Genomic DNA, 20,510 nt, shown 5'->3' with positions numbered 1-20,510 from the left:
GACGCTATTGCTGGGGACCTTAAAAATCTTGTAGGGCGCAAGATAAAATGCCCGAATGGCATCATTATGTACCTCGTTCCTGAATCGCATGCTACTCTCCCTATTAGTCCTAATCTGGATCTAAGTTTTCATAACCCACTGGTTCGTCAAATGTTTTTGCTTCACAATTCCTCTTCGTGAAGCCTATCCCCCTAACTGCACTGTAGGGTACGACACCAGCGACTTCAAAGTCTTCAGAATGGATTATTGACAGTGGGTGTACAATCACATGACTGGCAAAAGAAGCCTTCTTATGGACTCAACCTTACGTCCATCCGACAAGAGTCACATCACATTTGCTGACACTGGTAAAAGTAAGGTATTGGGTCTAGGTAGAGTTGCAATCTCAAAGGATCAACACATAGATAAAGTCATGCTTGTTGAATCCCTTGGCTTCAACTTAATGTCTGTCTCAATGCTTTGCGATTTGAACATGATCGTAATGTTTGGAAAATATCGTTGCCTGGTACTAATGGAATCTGACAAGTCTCTAGTGTTTGAAGGGTATCGGAAAGGTATTTTGTACGTGGTAGATTTCTCAGCAGGGCCACAACTTGCAGTATGTCTTCTTGCAAAAGCTTCAGAATGCTGGCTTTGGCATCGGAGGCTTGGGCATGCTGGCATGAGGAACCTCCACACCCTTGCGAAGAAGAAGCATGTCATAGGCATCGAGGGCGTCAAGTTCAAGAAAGATCACTTATGTGCCTGTGAAGCAGGGAAGATGACAAGGGCAAAACATCCTTCGAAGACAATCATGACTACTACTCAACCCTTCGAACTGCTCCACATGGATCTTTTCGGTCCCACTCACTACTCAACCTTTTACTACTGCTTGCCTCTATGGCTTCGTCATTGTTGATGATTACTCTAGATATACTTGGGTGCACATAATCCTTTACAAGACTGAAGTGCAGGATGTCTTCAGACGCTTCGCCAATCGAGCTATGAACAATTTTGGCGCCAAGATAAAGCACATCAGAAGTGACAATGGCACTGAATTCAAGAACACTGGCCTTGATACATATCTTGATACCTTGGGCATCACACATGAATTCTCAGCTCCGTACACGCCACAGCAGAATGGCGTCGTCGAACGCAAGAACAGAACACTCATTGAGATGGCCAGAACATGCTAGATGAATACAAGACTCCAAGAAAATTCTGGACTGAAGCCATTGACACTGCATGCCATACAATCAATCGTGTTTATCTTCACAAGTTCTGAACAAGACATCTTATGGACTCCTAACTGGCAAGAAGACAAATGTCAGTTACTTCAGAGTATTTGGCGCAAGGTGCTGGATCAAGGACCCACACCACACCTCAAAGTTTGCACCAAAAGCACATGAGTGCTTGATGCTTGGATATGGAAAAGATTCGCACTCCTATAGAGTCTTCAATCTCTTCCATTACAAAGTGGTTGAAACAGTGGATGTGCGGTTCGATGAGACAAATGGTTCACAAAGAGAGCAACTACCAAGTGTGCTAGATGAAGTTCCAGCTAGTGAATCAATCAAGCTTATGGGAACTGGAGAGATTATACCTTCTGAAGCTCATCCTGAAGAAGAACTTATCATCTCAGCACCTGATCAACATGAAGACAATGCTCAGCCTAAAGACATTCCTCCCAACAACAACATGGATCAGCAAGAGCAAAGTCTTCGACCTGTACATCCTCGCGTCGTCAATGAAGTGCAAATTGACAGAATAATTGACAGCATCAATGCACCTGGTCCACTCACTCGTTCAAGGGCCAACTCAGCTAGGGCAACTCAGCTAGCAAACTTCTGTGGGCATTTTGCATTCGTCTCAATATCTGAACCCAAGAAAGTTGAAGAAGCCTTCATGGAACCTGAATGGATTCAAGCTATGCAAGAAGAGCTTCAACAGTTTGAGCTGAATAATGTATGGGAACTGGTTAAGCGTCCTGATCCACGGAAGCACAACATAATAGGCACCAAATGGATATACCGCAACAAGCAAGATGAGCATGGTCAAGTTGTCAGAAACAAAGCTCGTCTAGTTGCTCAAGGATATACTCAAGTGGAAGGCATTGACTTCGATGAAACATTTGCTCCTGTGGCTAGGCTTGAAGCCATACGCATACTGCTGGCCTATGCAAATCATCATAATATACTTCTATATCAAATGGATGTGAAAAGTGCCTTTCTCAATGGCAAGATTGAAGAAGAAATGTATGTTGCACAACCACCTGGCTTTGAAAATCCAAAACATCCTGATATGGTATACAAGCTCAACAAGGCACTGTATGGCCTCAAACAAGCCCCCAGGGCCTGGTATGATACACTCAAGTACTTTCTGAAGAGCAAAGGCTTCATACCTGGTTCCCTGGATCCCACTCTTTTCACGAAGACATATGATGGTGAACTGTTTGTGTGCCAAATATATGTGGATGACATTATCTTCGGCTGCACCAATCAGAAGTATAGTGAAGAGTTTGGATATATGATGCAAGAGCAATATCAGATGTCCATGATGGGGGAGCTGAAGTTCTTTCTCGGTCTTCAAATACGGCAACAACGCAACGGCATCTTCATATCTCAAGAGAAATATCTTAAAGAGTGCTTGAAGAAGTTCGGTATGCAAGACTGCAAAGGCTTCACAACACCAATGCCAGCCAAGCATCATCTGGGTCCTGACGACAATGGTAAAGAGTTTGATCAAAAGGTATACCACTCCATGATTGGGTCTTTGCTTTATTTATGTGCATCTAGGCCAGATATCATGCTTAGTGTTTGCATGTGTGCTCGATTTCAAGCAACACCAAAGGAGTCGCATCACTTAGCTGTGAAGCGAATTCTTCGATATTTGGCTCACACCCCAACTCTAGGATTATGGTATCCAAAGGGCTCAGAGTTTGATTTAGTTGGATTTTCGGATGCTGATTATGCTGGTGACAAAGTTGATCGCAAGTCTACATCAGGCACATGTCACTTTCTGGGACGATCACTTGTATGTTGGTCTTCAAAGAAGCAGAACTGTGTATCACTCTCCACTGCTGAATCTGAATGCATTGCTGCTGGATCTTGCTGCGCTCAGCTTCTGTGGATGAAGCAAACACTCAAGGATTATGGCATTTATCTGAAGCAAGTGCCACTTTACTGCGACAACGAAAGCGCCATCGACAAAGCACATTGAAATTCGTCATCACTTTCTCAGAGATCATGTTGTGAAGGAAGACATTGATATCATACACGTCAACACTGAAGAAGCAATTGGCAGATATCTTCACCAAGCCCTTGGATGAGAAGAGGTTTTGCAAGTTACGGTGTGAGCTAAATATCCTGGAATCCTCAAATGTCCTGTGATCAGGCACACATCCTAACCCTTATGCATATTGATGACTTAGATGTGCAACACACGAAGTGAAGTATATCTTCAAATCAATGAAGACATACATTCTAAGTGTGAATACATTAATGTGGAATTTGACTTCGAGCGCCACGATAATTGTGCACCGTGTCTGGGTCTAATACTTCCTATACGGTGGGTAACGCCACCACCAAACGTTCTATTTTGAAGTGTTTCACTCATGGCGTTACCTTGCAATGTCTTCACATTTGGTTTGGCTTCGAACTCAACATTTTCATGATTATCTTCACTATGTTGATATATATATATATATATGCCTAGTGTTCTGTCCTCTACAGCATTCACTTATAGCTATGTCTTCTTGTTGAATCTTTTGAACTAAGTGAATGTGATCGGACCCCTAACTCTCTATGCTTTCTATCTCAAATTCTATCTCTCCAAGTCATATGCATTCTATTGAAACTGTCGAATGTCTTCACTGCGTCCTTGTCAGCAGAAGATATAGAGACAACCATAAAGTCCGTTTTCAATGCTCATTCCTCCACATAAAATCCGAAGAAGCAAGAACGACCGCCCGACAATCCAGGCGTGCGTGGGACGTGGAACAAACCCCAAACTTCCGCAAATTGGCCACGCGTTTCTCAGATGCGAATCTCCAGGGGCACCTGTGTAATAGCACAGTGCCGCCCCTGTGCCTATAAGTTCACACTTACCGCGGTCATTATCTCCTTCTTCCACCCTCGCACGAACACTAGCGCCACCGCTAGCTCTCGACGACGCCGGCGACGAAGTGCTTCGCTGCCGCAACCTCTCCGACGCCGTCCTCACGCCGACCGCGGACCATCTTCTCTCCGCCGTCGCCGTTAGTGTCTTCCATCGCCAAGTTAGCACGGAGACTAAACTGCTCGCATCATCTCCCACTTCCGTCTAGCAGTTCCAAGTGTGGTAAATAAAACTTCTTTTTACAGCCCCTTTTGATCTCATGGTTCTGTCACTTTCTACCATAAGAAGTTTATCTTCACACAAGTTAGATCTCTCAATCTGCATCTCATAACATGCCTAGTATATTCACTTGTGCTTCATGAAGTAGTTAGATTCCTCACTTGTACTGATCTGTGGGTTCGTACAAATCTGGAACCAACTTCTTATCTATGAGTGAATGTCTTCGCACGATGAGGTCAATGTCTTCTAAACTGATTAATCTTCAAAACCTTCTGAGAATGCATATGACCTCTTCCCCTTCCCTCGCACCTTAATGCTGTCACAGGTACATGTCCGTGGGAGAATCCTTCGGTTCTCATAGTCTGCATTCATTTGCAGAATTCCTACAGCATCACATAAATTCTCCTGAAGCCAGTTCCTGTTGGTCCAGCAAAAGAAAGCCTTTGAAGCCTTTGAAAGTTTTGAAGCCTTTCAAGTTAAAGTTTATGGCTTCAGAAGCAGCAGCAAGGAAGGGGGGCAGACAGCGACGTGAAGGAACTTCCAAAGATCTGCCTGAAGACCTGGCAGAAATGTATAAAACAGATCCAGAAGAGAGTTATGGGCAGCGCAAGACCCGAATCCAATGGATTCGACGCTATTGGGCAGAACAATGGTTCAAATACCGCTTCGTCACCCAGGAGTATGCTGAGAAATGTGCCATCAAGAGACCATGGGGGGACATCCTTTACAAGAATCTCATACCCAGGACCAGAGATGAAGCCATTGCTCAAGGCTTCTACCCATGCATGGTCCGAGGACCACAGCCTGATGATGCGCATCCGTCGTCACTCCTCTGGTGTCGTGACGACAATCTGTTCAAGCGCAACTTCCAGTTTGCCCAACAATCAGCGAAGCAGAACAAGAAGAAATTTGGGTTAGACTTCAACCCTGGTCCCTCACGCACCAAGGGCAGATGGCACACGCTACGCAGAACCCAATATCATCGGTCCGTATGCCAACCTTGAGGGCCTCATCACCCGCATCTTAGTCCAAGGGACTGCCGTGAATACCCTCCAGCTGACTCTGAGTCTGATGAAGCTCCTGCTGTACCGAAGCCAAAGTAGTCAAAGAAGCCAAAAGCTTCAAAGCCGGCCCCTTCATCAAAATATCAAGGGCGAAGCCATTGGCAACTGCACCTCCTGAAGACAGTGTGCAGTCTGAAGACGTATCCCGCGTCTCCAAGACCCAGAAGGCCAAGGTGCCTCAGCCACACACCGGCAAAGAGCTCACAGCTGCTGCCATTCTGCGCAGCGAAGCCATTGATCTGTCAAGTGATGAAGATCTTGGAGATGACGCTCTAGAGCAGCTCATCAAGAGCAAAGAAGAAGCTGAGATCTTCAACAATTTGCCTCTCTTTGATGTCGCCATCATCCACAACTTCGATGAATGGTTTGCCACACCGAACATAAGCTTCGAAGATCTGCAGCTTCCTGTTGGCCTCAGCGTCGCCTTCCAAGGCGCAATTGCTTCAGAACTTGCCATTGCCCAGCGCATTATTGAACTGAAGCAGAAAATTGATCATGAAAAGGCTCAGTTCAAGAAGAATATGGCCAAGCTCAGCGTGCAAGAAGTGAAGAGCTTCAAGACCATGTTGCATGAGCTCAAGGAAAATTTTCTGAAGAAGCGTGCAGAAGCTCAGGGCTCACTTGAGCGGATGAAGTCTCTGGCAGAACGATGTATGCAAGCCTACAATGAGGCCGAGAAGCGCAAGGCACTTGGGCGTCCTGGCATCGACCCCAAGATGGTCGCGAAGAAGAAGAAGAAACCTACTATGGCTGAACCAGAGGTATCAAGGCAAGAAGCAGTTCCAATTGTCTTCCCAACTGCAACGACTGGCTCGAAGCCAGAGCCGGTCAACAGCTTCAGAGCTCAAGAAGACAAGAACTGCTGAGGCTGAAGCCAGGAAGAGGAAAAGCTCTGAAGCCTCTCCTACTGCCCCCAGCAAGAAAAGCAGAAAGATCAAGAAATCTCGGGCTGCTCCCACAGAGCCCTTGATAGTTGAACCATTTCTATGGTTCACCCCAATGCAGAACGACAACTGACAGTTCATGAGCCTGCTTCCACAGAGGCTCCTGAAGCTGAAGACATACCAGCAGCCGACCCCATTGCTGTTGAAGACATTGGTCATCAGGACAATGTACAAGATGATGCAGCCCTTCCTCAGTATGAACAAAGCGAACTCATCAGCATTGGTCGTCCTTTGACGCCAATTGCACAAGATGCGTCATGGGCGGATCGCCCTCAAGAGGAAGAAGACAATGAGGCCCAGCCCACTCCAACACCACAGGCGTCGTCTGCATTCCGCAGGCTTCGCAAAGGTCCAAGGCCTCAAGTCTATGCTGAAGACATTCCGGCTGCATCAGCCGAGAAGAAGCACCACAAGAGCCCACTCCTATGCTCCACCAAGAAGCAGTTCTCCAGGAGAACGTGCTTGTGACTGACCCTCCAGCTAGTCAAGCGGAGGCTGAAAAATGTTGAGGCTGCCACAACCAACACTGAAGCCAATGTGGAGCCCTCCCCACCAAAAGCTTCAGCAGACAGCGAAGCTACTGATCCAGACACTTCTGTTCCTGAGTCTGCTGCAGGTCCTCAATTTGATTACCATGTTGAGCACAGGCCTCATGTCCAGAAGCCAGTCCCAAGGCTGCCAAGGTTCCCAGGTCCTGCATCAGCACCTGGCTCCTTTGACATCAATAGCTTCAAGGCAGACAATACGTTCTTCAACAGCTCCAAGAACCCCTATTCAAGGGAAAGGATTTCATCAGATAGGTTCTGGAGCTATCCTCAGCGCAGCTACTATTCATGCATCCTATACAACCAAGGTCGCATCTTCCCGCACAAGCGCCTTGATGTTGAAGCCATTGCTGGTCTGCCCTGTTAGAGGAAGCGCTGGATTGCTTCAAGCAAGTGGGTCTGCTGCAGTTTATAACTGATGAAGAGCACTGGAATGAAGAGCTTCTGTTGCAATTCTATGCCACCCTACACATCAAAGGATACAACAGAGATCCGAAGACTTGGGCCCTGGAGTGGATGACCGGCAATGTCCATCACGAAGCCAATGCATTCGATATCATTGAGCTCACCGGCCTGCCCACTCCTGGCGAACTCTTCGAGGAAGGTTGTCCACTACACACTGAAGCTCTTGAGACATATTCCAGAGGCCTGAACCAAATATGAGTCGGATGCTCTCCATGATGAAGCCACTGCCTCTTGATGCTCCTTATCCAACAGAGTTCTTCGTTGAAGACTTTGAGTACCTGCCCAGAACAATCTATCACATTATCCGGCGGACTGCCTGGCCTATTAAAGGGCACTCTCCAAATGCCAAGATTGAGGGTGCAATGAAGACTCTGATATTCTGTATCCTTCATGGAAAATGCTTCAACGCACAGGATTTCTTCATACGCCAACTCGCTGCATCAGGCTCAGATCTGTTTGGTTTAAAGTTCTATGCTCCTTGGGTAATGAGACTGATCAAGCTTCACTCTGCGATCTCATATCAGCCCTCAGCCCGCAACCATTGGATCTTCTTCCAGATGTGGATACCTCTGCTGAAGCTATATATCCTGAGCCTTCCAAGCAACCTTTGAGTCTTCAGAAATGCAGAACACCAGAGCTTCACTCAAAACGATGAAGTGTTGAAGCCATCTCCAGTGTATCCTTTGCTGGCCACTACACGTGCGCCACACCCTGCTTCAACTGAAGCCACTGATAGTGCCAACTGCTTCAAGACCCAAGAGCGCGCTCGTGTTCTCAATGACCGAGAGCTCTTGTGGCCCTTCATCAAAAACCAAGATAGGCATCACGACTGGCTAAAGCGTCAGATGAAAAGCCTCTTGGTGGATGTTAATCGTCTTCGAAATCTTGCCACCAAGAATGCTTTCGTCACTCATGAAACCTGTCGTCATACATGAAAGGCTATCAATGATGTACTGAAAGCTGAACTTGAAGAGGATGGCTTCACTGAGCGGATTCAAGTTTACACCACCACCTCCTAGAAGGCTGTGATGCGCAACACACCATCACTTGAAGACTCTGAAGTTTCTTCATCTGCTGCCACAGTCACTGCCAGAATCATTGATGAAGAAGACGATGCTACATCACCGCCACCTGCTTCAGCACCTCCAAGCTCTTCTGCACCGCCAAACACCTCCAACGACCCTGCTGCTCCTGGAACGAGTAGACACTCTATGTCTTCAAACCTTTTTGGTCCTTGCTGACAAAAGGGGGAGAAGCATATGGGTTGATAGTCTTCAAGCGGGTCCATATGGGTGGGTGCTTTATGTTTTGCTATATTTTGCTTCGTGCTTACAACTCTCGTTTTTGCTTCATTTGGTTCCTTGAGTTGTAACACTAAAACTCGATGGTCGTCTGCTACTTGTTTGCCACCCAGTTTTGCGAAGATAAATTCCGCATGTGCGACGATAAATTCCGCACTTATCTCATTCCGCAGAACGTCCATTTTCCATTATGCATGTCATTATCTTCATATACTTTCACATGCATAGTGGATTGTCATCATAAGCTGAAGTTGGATCTCCAAGTACAACCTGCCATGTGCATTTGCATTCCAAAAGCAAATTAACTTATATGCACATCTTCAGGGGGAGCCCTTGCAACTTATGAAGACAATTCCTTATCCTTTACAATTTCACAGACTATATTCCCCGTTGAAAACTTCAACTAGTTTGTCATCAATCACCAAAAAGGGGGAGATTGTAAGTGCATCTAGTGCCACCCCTAGTTGGTTTTGGAGTATTGACGACAAACCTAGTTGAGGGACTAATGTGTTTGTGAGAATTGCAGGATAACACAGGTAGAAGTCCCTCATTGATTCGGTTTTACTACCAGAGATGACCCCTAAAAATGTATGAAGACATTGAAGCCAAAGGTGGTATATGAAGATATTCACATTGAAGACTATGACAAAAGAAGACACGTTATGAAGCCTATGGAGCTCGAAGACTTAGATCTTTCGTAGTTCTTTTTCTTTTGTGTTGAGTCATAGGAACCACCGTACTGTTAAGTGGGGTCACCAGTCAGAATGACTGAAGTGATGCCTAAATCAAAAACCTATGTCTTCGAGTGAAGACAATGAGAGCGAATCTTGTCCAGAGCCGGACAAGTCAGCTTTGCTTGTAGCCCAAGTAAAGTTGCCATGAGAGTTTGAAATCTGACCGTTGAGACACGTGTCAGTTCCTTAGTGACCCAGGGTCATTTCGGACAAATCAGGTCGGGTTGCCAAGTGGCTATAAATAGCCCACCCCCACAACCATAAACGGTTGGCTGCTCAGATTTCAGTGCACGGATTTTGTCGTTTGAGAGCAACCCACCTCGAAGCCTTTGAGAGAAAAATTCCTAGTGAGGAGAAAAGCCCTAACCACCCAAAGCCAGAGTGAATTGGGCAGCACTTAAGTCTTCATGTCTGTGTGATCTGAAGACTTATTACACTTGAGGACTGTGAATCCTCCAGACGGTTAGGCGTCGCGTTCAGAGCATCCAAGAGACATTGTGGATTGCCAGTGAACGAAGTCTGTGAAGGTTTGGGAGTCTACCTTGAAGACTTACCAGAGTGATTTGGCGAGGACTAAGTGACCTTAGCTCAAGGAGAATACGGTGAGGACTTGGTGTCCTGAACTGTGTGTTCAGGACTGGGTGTCCGGGACTGTGTGTCCTAAGGTTTAAATACCTAGCCGCTCCAACCAGACGTACAGTTGTCACAGCAACTGGAACTGGTCCAACATATCATTGTCTTCAACGAGTCACTGGTTTTATCTTCACTTACTTCTCTTACTGTTACTCATTGTGAAGCCATTGCATGCTTGCTTTATCTTTTGTCTTCACAACGTGAAAGTATGATCTGTTTGGCTTCATAACTTCTTCCTACCTGATCCTTATTACACTGAAGCTGTTTGTCATTGTGCTTTCACTCTATTGAATACATGACCATGGCTGGCCTAGTGTAATCTAACTTCCGCTACATAGTAATAGGCATACTCTTCGCTGTTTGTCATCATAACTCTCATGTTTTGAAGACTTTCATAAAAATCGCCTATTCACCCCCCCCCTCTAGTCGATATAATGCACTTTCAACATCCTATGAGCTCCTTACTGGCAAGAAGCCAAATGTCAGTTACTTCAGAGTATTTGGCGCCAGGTGCTGGATCAAAGATCCACACCACACTTCAAAATTTGCACCAAAAGCACATGAGGGTTTTATGCTTGGATATGGAAAGGATTTGCACTCCTACATAGTCTTCAACCTTTTTCACTATAAAGTGGTTGAAATAGTGGATGTGCGGTTTGATGAGATGAACGGCTCACAAAGAGAGCACCTGCCAATTGTGCTAGATGAAGTTCCATCCAGTGAATCAATCAAACTTATGGGAACTGGAGAAATCATACCATCTGAAGCTCAGCCTGAAGAGGAACTTATCATCTCCGCACCTGATCAACCTGAAGACAATGCTCAGCCTGAAGACAATCCCTCTAACGATGACAATGATCAGCAAGAGCAAAATCTTCGTCCTCTACATCCTCGTGTTGGAAATGAAGTACAGATTGAGAGAATAATTGATAGCATCAATGCACCAGGTCCACTCACTCGTTCAAGGGCAACACAGCTAGCAAATTTCTGTGGGCACTTCACATTCGTCTCAATATCTGAACCCAAGAAAGTTGAAGAAGCCTTCATGGAACCTGAATGGATTCAAGCTATGCAAGAAGAGCTTCAACAGTTTGAGCTGAATAATGTATGGGAACTAGTTAAGCGTCCTGATCCCCGCAAGCACAATATAATAGGCACCAAATGGATATATCGCAACAAGCAAGATGAGCATGGTCAAGTTGTCAGAAACAAAGCTCGTCTCGTTGCTCAAGGGTACACTCAAGTTGAAGGGATTGACTTCGATGAAACCTTTGCTCCCGTGGCCAGACTTGAAGCCATACGCATACTGTTGGCCTATGCAAATCATCATAACATTTTTCTGTATCAAATGGATGTGAACAGCGCCTTTCTCAATGGCAAGATTGAAGAAGAAGTGTATGTTGCACAACCGCCTGGCTTTGAAGATCCAAAACATCCTGACATGGTGTCTAAGCTCAACAAGGCACTGTACGGCCTCAAACAAGCCCCTCGGGCTTGGTATGACACACTCAAATACTTCCTGAAGAGCAAAGGCTTCAAACCTGGTTCCCTCGACCCCACTCTCTTCACGAAGACATATGATGGTGAACTGTTTGTGTGCCAAATATATGTGGATGACATTATCTTCGGATGCACCAATCAAAAATACACTGAAGAGTTTGGATATATGATGCAAGAGCAATATCAGATGTCCATGACGGGTGAGCTGAAGTTCTTCCTTGGTCTTCAAATACGTCAGCAACACAATGGCATCTTCATATCTTAAGAGAAGTACCTCAAAGATTGCCTGAAGAAATTTGGGATGCAAGACTGCAAAGGCTTCACGACTCCAATGCCAGCCAAACATCATTTGGGTCCCGATGACAATGGTAAAGAGTTCGATCAAAAGGTATACCGCTCCATGATTGGTTCTTTACTTTATCTATGTGCATCTAGGCCAGATATTATGCTTAGTGTTTGCATGTGTGCTCGATTCCAAGCGGCACCAAAGGAATCGCATCACTTAGCTGTGAAGCGAATTCTTCGATATTTGGTTTACACCCCAACACTAGGATTATGGTATCCAAAGGGCTCAGAGTTTGATCTGGTTGGATTTTCGGATGCTGATTATGCTGGTGACAAGGTGGATCGCAAGTCTACATCAGGCACATGTCATTTTCTGGGTCGATCACTTGTATGTTGGTCTTCAAAGAAGCATAACTGTGTATCTCTCTCCACTGCTGAATCTGAATACATTGCTGCTGGATCTTACTGTGCTCAGCTTCTGTGGATGAAGCAAACACTCAAAGACTATGGCATTCATCTGAAGCAAGTGCCACTCTACTGCGACAATGAAAGCACCATCAAGATTGCCAACAACCCAGTTCAGCACTCGAAGACAAAGCACATTGAAATTCGTCATCACTTTCTCAGAGATCATGTTGTGAAGGAAGATATTGATATCATACACGTCAACACTGAAGAGCAATTGGCAGATATCTTCACCAAGCCCTTGGATGAGAAGAGATTTTGCAAGTTATGGTGTGAGCTAAATATCTTGGAATCCTCAAATGTCCTGTGATCAGGCACACATCCTAACACTTATGCATATTGATGACTTAGATGTGCAACACACGAAGTGAAGTATATCTTCAATCAATGAAGACATACATTCTAAGTGTGAATACATTAATGTGGAATTTGACTTCGGAGCGCCACGATAATTGTGCGCCGTGTCTGGGTCTAATACTTCCTATACGGTGGGTAACGCCACCACCAAATTCTTCTGTTTGAAGTGTCTCACCCATGCGTTACATTTGCTATGTCTTCACATTTTGTTTGTCTTCATTCTCAACTTGTCTTCATGATTATCTTCACTATGTTGGTTTGCTTGTCTTTCTCACATATATATACTAGTGTTCTGTCCTCTACAACATTCACTTATAGCTATGTCTTCTTGTTGAATCTTTTGAACTAAGTGAATGTGATCGGACCCTAACCTGTCTATGCTTTCTATCTCAAACTCTATCTCTCCAAATCATATGCATTCTCTTGAAACTGTCGAATGTCTTCTCTGCGTCCTTGTCAGTAGAAGATACAGAGACAAACATTAAGTCCGCTTTCAATGCTAATTCCTTCACCTGAAACCCGGAGAAGTGGGAATGACCACCCGACAATCCAGGCGTGCGTGGGAACGTGGAACAACCTCCGATATGATGCATGATGGCCACGTGTTCTTCAGATGTGAATCGCCAGGGGCACCTGTGTAATAACACTGTGCCGTCCCTGTCCCTATAAATACACGCCTCACCATAGTCATTATCCTTTCTTCCACTCTCGCGCAAACCCTAGCGCCACCGCTAGCCCTCGACGACGCCGACGACGAAGCGCTTAGCTGCTGCGACCTCTCCGACGCCGTCTTCACGCCGGCCGCGGACATCGTCCTCTCCGCCGTCGCCGTAGGTGTCCTCCGTCGCCAAGTTAGGGTACGGACGATCGAACTACTCGGCCTCATATCCCTCTCCGTCTAGCAGTTCTTCGTGTGGTAAATAAAACTTCCTTTTTACGGCCCCTTTGATCCTATAGATTCATCACTTTCTACCACAAGCAGTTTCTGTTCACACAAGTTGGATCTATTTCATACTGCATCTTATAATATGCCTAGTATGTTCACTTATGCTTCACAAAGTAGTTAGATTCCTCACTTGTACTTATTCGTGGATTCATACAAATCTGGAACCAACTCTCTATCTATGAGTGAATGTCTTCGCACTATGAGGTCAATGTCCTCTAAACTGATTTATCTTCAAAATCTTCTGAGAATGCATATGACCTCTTCCCCTTCCCTCGCACCTTAATGCTGTCACAGGTACATGTCCGTGGGAGAATCCCTTGGTTCTCATAGTCTGCATTCATTTGTAGAATTCTTAGAGCATCATATAAATTCTCCCGAAGCCAGTTCCTGTTTGTCCAGCAAGCGAAAGCCTTTGAAGCCTTTGAACGTGTTGAAGCCATTCAGTTTGAAGTTCATGGCTGCAGAGAAATCAGTAAGGAAGGGTGGCAGACAGCGTCGTGGGGGAACGTCAAGAGATTTGCCTGATGACCTCTCAGAGCTTTACAAGACAAATCCTGAAGAGGATTACAATCAGTGCAAGACCCGAATCCAATGGATTCGAAGATATTGGGCAGAACAATGGTTCAAGTACAGGTTTGTGACCCAGGAATATGTTGAGAAAAATGCCATCAAGCGACCATGGGGAGACATCCTATACAGAAATCTTCAACCCAGGTACAGAGATGAAGCCATTGAACAAGGCTTCTATCCCTGCATGGTCCGTGGACCACAGCCTACGGATGCACACCCATCGTCATTGCTATGGTGTCGTGATGACAATCTGTTCAAACGCAACTTCCAGTTTGCTAAGAATTCGTCTAAGAAAAACAAGAAGTCATTGGGACTAGACTTCAACCCTGGTCCTTCTGCTCCCCGTGCCTATGGCACCCGCAAAGCTGAACCCAATCTTGTTGGGCCCTTCTACAACCTGGAAGGTCTCATCACTCATATCAAGGTTCAAGGGACAGCCATGGATGAGCCTGCAGATGACGCTGAATCTGATGAAGCGCCTGCACCGCCGAAGCCAAAGAAACTGAAGAAGCCTAAAGCTTCAAAGCCTGACTCAGCACCAAAAATCTCACGGGCGAAGCCACTGGCTACTGCACCTCCTGAAGACAGTGTGCAGTCTGAAGATTTGTCACGCATCTCCAAGCCCTCGAGAGTAAAGATGCCTTTGCAACACAGCAGCCAAGAACTGACTGCTGCTTCTATTCTGCGCAACGACGCCATTGATCTGTCCAGCGATGAAGATCTTGCAGATGACGCTCTTGAGCAACTGATCAAGAGCAAAGAAGAAGCAGAAATCTTCAATTATTTGCCTCTCTTTGACGTGGAAATTATCCACAACTTCATTAATGAGTGGTTTGAAACCTCCAATCTCAGCTTTGAGGATCTGCAACTTCCAATTGGCCTCAGCGTTGCCTTCTCTGGTGCCATTGCTTCTGAGCTAGCTCTAGCTCAGCGCATAGTTGAGCTGAAGCACAAAATTGACTATGAGAAAGCTCAGTTCAAGAAGCACATGGCAGAGCTCAGCGTGCAAGAGGTCAAAAACTTCAAGATCATGCTACACGAGCTCAAAGAGGCCTTTCTCAAGAAGCATGAAGAAGCTCAAGGTTCTCATGAGCGCATGAAGAGCCTGGCTGACAAGTGTGTGCAAGCCTACAATGAGGCTGAGAAGCGCAAGGCTCTTGGTCGTCCTGGCATCGATCCCAGGATGGCTGCAAAGAAGAAGAAGAAGCCAGTTGTGGCCGAACCCGAAGCACCAAGGCAGGAAGCACATCCCATTGTCTTCCCAGCCAGCATGACTGGCTCGAAGCCAAAGGTCAGGTCAACTGCTTCAGAACTGAAGAAGACGAGGAATGCTGAGGCTGAAGCGAGAAAGAGGAAACATCCTGAAGCCTCTGATGCTGCTCCCTCCAAGAAGAAGCGCGAGACCAAGAAGGATCGGGCTGCTCCCACAGAGCCCTTAGTTGTTGAACCTATCTCCATGGTTCGCCCGACAGGTGAACATCAAGAGCGCCAACTGATTGTCCATGAGCCTGCTTCCACAGAGGCTCATGAAGCTGAAGACATTCCAGCAGTTGATCCCACCGCTGCTGAAGACATTGGTCACCGTGACAATGTTGAAGATGATGTAGTTCTTCCTCAGATCGAGCACCAACTGGTATCATCGCCTGTGCTTACGCACAGCGAACTCATCGGCATTGGATGTCCTCTGACGCCAATTGCTCAGGATGCATCATGGGCTGATCACCCACAACAACAAGTCACACCACCCCGGCAAGAAGAAGAAGATGACCTTGAGGCCCAGCCAACTCCATCTTCAAAGGCGTCGCCAGCGTTACGCATGCTTCGCAAAGGACCAAGGCCTCAAGTCTCTCTTTAGAGCGTTCTAGAAGGAGAAGTGCCTCACCAATCTGTTGCACGTCAAGTGTTTCAAGATGCCACTCCTACTGTGAATGTCTTCGAGTCTGAGGCTAAAGCTGCTGAAGACATTCCGGCTGCATCAGCCGACGACACACAAGAAGAAGAACGTGTCCCTACTCCCCCATTACTGAAGAAGTTGTTCTCAAGGAGAATGTGTCTATGCCCGACCCTCCAGCTCATCAAGTGGAGGTTGAGAATCTTGAGGCTGCCACCACCAACACAAATGAAGCCAATGACGTAGTCATGACTGAAGCAAATGTGGAGCCTGCACCAACCAATGTGCCAGAAGTCAATGAAGCCAATGATGCAACTGCTCATGTTCCTACGCCTGCTGCTGGTCCTCAGTTTGACTATCACGTTGAGCACAGGCCTCAGGTACAGAAGCCAATGCCAAGGTTGCCCAGGTTTCCAGGTCCTGCATCGGCACCCGGATCTTTCAATGTCAACGGCTTCAAAGCAGACAACACCTTCTTTAATAGTTCCAAGAACCCCTACACAAGGGAAAGAATATCTTCTGGTCGGTTCTGGAGCTATCCGCAGCAAAGTTATTACTCATGCATTCTGTACAATCAAGGTCACATTTTCCCTCATATGCGTCTTGACACTGAAGCCATAACTGGTCTGCCTTGCTTGGAAGAAGCTCTGAATTGCTTCAAAGAGTCTGGATTGTTGCCGTTCGTCACCGACAAAGAGCACTAGAACGAAGAATTGCTGCTCCAATTCTATGCCACTCTTCACATTCGTGGCTACAACAGGGATCCGAAGACTTGGGTCCTTGAGTGGATGACAGGCAATGTCCATCATGAAGCTAAAGCTCTTGATATCATTGAGCTCACTGGTCTGCCCACTCCTGGAGATCTTTATGAACCTGGTTGTCAGCTTCACAGTGCAGCTATGGAGAGCATCTTTCAGAAGCCTGAACCAAACATGAGTCAGATGCTTAGCATGATGAAGCCTTTGCCTCCAGATGCTGCATATCCTAAGGAGTTCCTTGTTGAAGACCTTGAGTATCTGCCATGCACTATCTATCACATTATAAGGCGAACTCTCTGGCCCATCAAAGGACATTCTCCACATGCAAAGCTGGAAGGTGCAATGAAGACTTTGGTCTTTTATATTCTTCATGGCAAATGCTTCGATGCACAAGACTTCTTCATCCGCCAACTTGCTGCATCAGGATCTGATCTTTTTGGCTTGAAGTTTTATGCTCCATGGATAATGCGGCTAATCAAACTACACTCAGCTGTCTCATAGCAGCCCTCTGCTCGCAATCATCGGATCTTTCTGCCTGACATTGATATGTCCGTTGAAGCCATCTATCCAGAGCCTGCCAATGAGCCTCTTAGTCTTCAGAATGCTGAGCATCAAAGCTTCTCTCAAAACATTGAAGGAGTTGAAGCAGTCACTCGTTTTTATCCTCTGGCTGGTACTACACGTGCACCTCATCATGCCCTCACTGAAGCCACTGAAAGCACCATTGCCAAACGGCCCAAGAAGCGATCTCGTGTTCTCAATGACCGAGAGCTTCTGGTTGCCCTTCATCAGAAACAGGATAGGCATCATGACTGGCTGAAGCGCCAAATGCAAAGCCTCTTGGTGGACGTAAACAGGATTCACAATCTTGCCACCAAGAATGCCTTTGTTGCCCATGAAACCTATCAGCGTACATGGAAAGGACTGACGCTTTTGTGCTCTGAGGATGATCTTCAAGAGGATGGCTTCTCTGAACGCTTCAAGTTTGACTCCACACCTCCAAGAAGGACTGTGCTGCGACGAACTCTGTCTCTTGAAGACTCTGAGTTCTCTTCCTCCGCGGCAACTGTGAATGCCAGAGTGATCGATGACGAAGACGATGCCACTTCACCGCCCCCTACTACTGCACGCATCGACACTACCCCGAGTTCGTCTGCACCACCTAACAACACCGATGACCTTGCTGCTTCACCCACTCCTCATGGGAATGAGTAGATGCTCTATGTCTTCAAACCTTTTTGGTCCTTACTGACAAAAGGAGGAGAAGCATATGAGTTTGATAGTCTTCAAGCGGGTCCATATGGGCGGTTGCTTTATGTTTTGCCTAGTGTTTACAACTCTCGTTTTGATACATTTGGTTCTTTGAGTTGTAACACTTAAACTCGATGGTCGTCTGCTACTTATTTGCTATTCTGTGATGCGATGATAAATTCCGCATGTGCGACGATAAATTCCGCACTTAGATCATTTTGCAGACGTCCATTTTTCATTATGCATGTCATTATCTTCACATACTTTTTATGCATGATGAATTGTCATCATAAGTTGAAGAGGATCTCCACAAGTACAACCTGCCATGTGCATTTGCATTCCAAAAGCAAATTACTTATATGCACATCTTCAGGGGGAGCTATTGCAACTTATGAAGACAATTCCCTATCCTTTACAATTTCACATATTATATTCCCCGTTGAAAACTTCAACTAGTTTGTCATCAATCACCAAAAAGGGGGAGATTGTAAGTGCATCTAGTGCCACCCCTAGTTGATTTTGGAGTATTGACGACAAACCTAGTTGAGGGACTAATGTGTTTGTGAGAATTGCAGGATAACACAGGTAGAAGTCCCTCATTGATTCGGTTTTCCTACCAGAGATGACCCCTAAAAATGTAAGAAGACATTGAAGACTAAGGTGGTATGTGAAGACATTCACATGGAAGACTATGACAAGAGAAGACATCGTATGAAGACTATGGAGCGCGAAGACTTAGCAGTTTTGTTGTTCTGTGTTGTTCTTTGTTGAGTCATAGGAACCACCTTATTATTAAGTGGGGTCCAAGAGAACCAGTCAGAATGACTGAACTGATGCTTAACCAAAATCCTATGTCTTCGAGTGAAGACTATGAGAGCAAATCTTGTCCAGAGTTGGATAAGTCAGCTTTGCTTGTAGCCCAAGTAAAGTTGTCGTGTGTGTTTGAAATCTGACCATTGGAACACGTGTCAGTTCCTTAGTGACCCAGGGTTATTTCGGACAAATCAGGTCGGGTTGCCTAGTGGCTATAAATAGCCCACCCCCTACAACCATAAACGGTTGGCTACTCAGAGTTAGAGTAGGGCTTTTGTCATTTGAGAGCAACCCACCTCGAAGCCTTTGAGAGAGAATTCCTTGCGAGGATAAAGCCCTAACCACCCAGAGCCAAAGAGTGTTAGGCATCACTTAAGTCTTCCCGTCTGTGTGATCTGAAGACTTATTACACTTGAGGACTGTGAATCCTCCAGCCGGTTAGGCGTCGCGTTCTGAGCATCCAAGAGTCATTGTGGATCGCCAGTGAACGAAGTCTGTGAAGGTTTGGAAGTCTACCTTGAAGACTTACCAGAGTGATTGGGCGAGTACTGGGTGTCCTTAGCTCAAGGGGAATAAGGTGAAGACAAGGTCTTCTGAGTTGAATCTCAGCCTCCCTAACCAGATGTACAGTTGTCACAGCAACTGGAACTGGTCCAACAAATCATTGTCTTCAACGAGTCACTGGTTTCATCCTTCCCTTCCCTTTACTTACTGTTGGTCCTTGTGAAGTCATTGTACGATTGCATCACCATTTGGATTCACTGAGTGATTACTTGTTCTGATTGGCTTCACAATATCTTCCTACCTGATCCTTACTGCCTAGCTGCTATTAGTCATTGTGCTTTCATTTCATTGAACACTTGACTATGTTTGCCTAGTGTAGTCTACCTTCCGCTGCATGGTAATAGGTTTATTTCTATCATTTGTCTTTGAAACTTACATGTTTTGAAGACTTTCATAAAAATCGCCTATTCACCCCCCCTCTAGTCGATCACTAGCACTTTCAGGTATTTGATGGCATGAAGGTCATCTCTGCGGGCCATGTGGATATGGACGAGGAAGTCCTCGATCCATACCGTGGGATCCGTTGTTCCGTCATATGATTCGATATTCATGGGTTTGAACCCGTCTGGGAATTCATGCTCCATTACTTCGTCTGTGAAGCAAAGCGGGTGTGCGGCACCTCTATGTTGGGCCACACTGCGACGTACCTCCGATGGAGTCCGTTTGTAGTCTTCGGCCCGAGTGTGGCTAGGTTTGTCATGTCCGAATAGGTAGCCGTCGCCGCGTGTCGAGGCACGTCCTCGTGGTCCATAGATCGATCTGGTATGCCCCACTCTATTATTCCGGTCTTGCCGGAGGTCATATTTGTGACCGAGAGCTGTTTTATCTTTGCCTTTATAATAAGGCGGGGCGGGATGGTGCTCGGCTTGAGTTGCCGCTTTATCCCGGCCACGTGGTATTCTGTCAGCCCCATTGTGTGATGATGGATGAGCTCTAGTGCCTCATCTTCGGACTGAGGTAGTAATTTGCACTTCGGGTAACTTTTGGCTAGGCGCTTAAGGCCACATTCTTCGGCTGCTAGGACATCAGTCCATCTATCATTTAGCAGATCTTGGTCAGCTTGAAGTTGCAGCTGCTTCTTTTTCAGGCTTCTTGCAATGGCTATTAGCT

Source organism: Triticum urartu, chromosome 2 (genome assembly GCF_003073215.2).
Source record: "Triticum urartu cultivar G1812 chromosome 2, Tu2.1, whole genome shotgun sequence".
Lineage (NCBI taxonomy): Eukaryota > Viridiplantae > Streptophyta > Magnoliopsida > Poales > Poaceae > Triticum > Triticum urartu.
The sequence above is the reverse complement of the archived record's forward strand: the minus strand, read 5'-3'. Positions refer to the sequence as shown.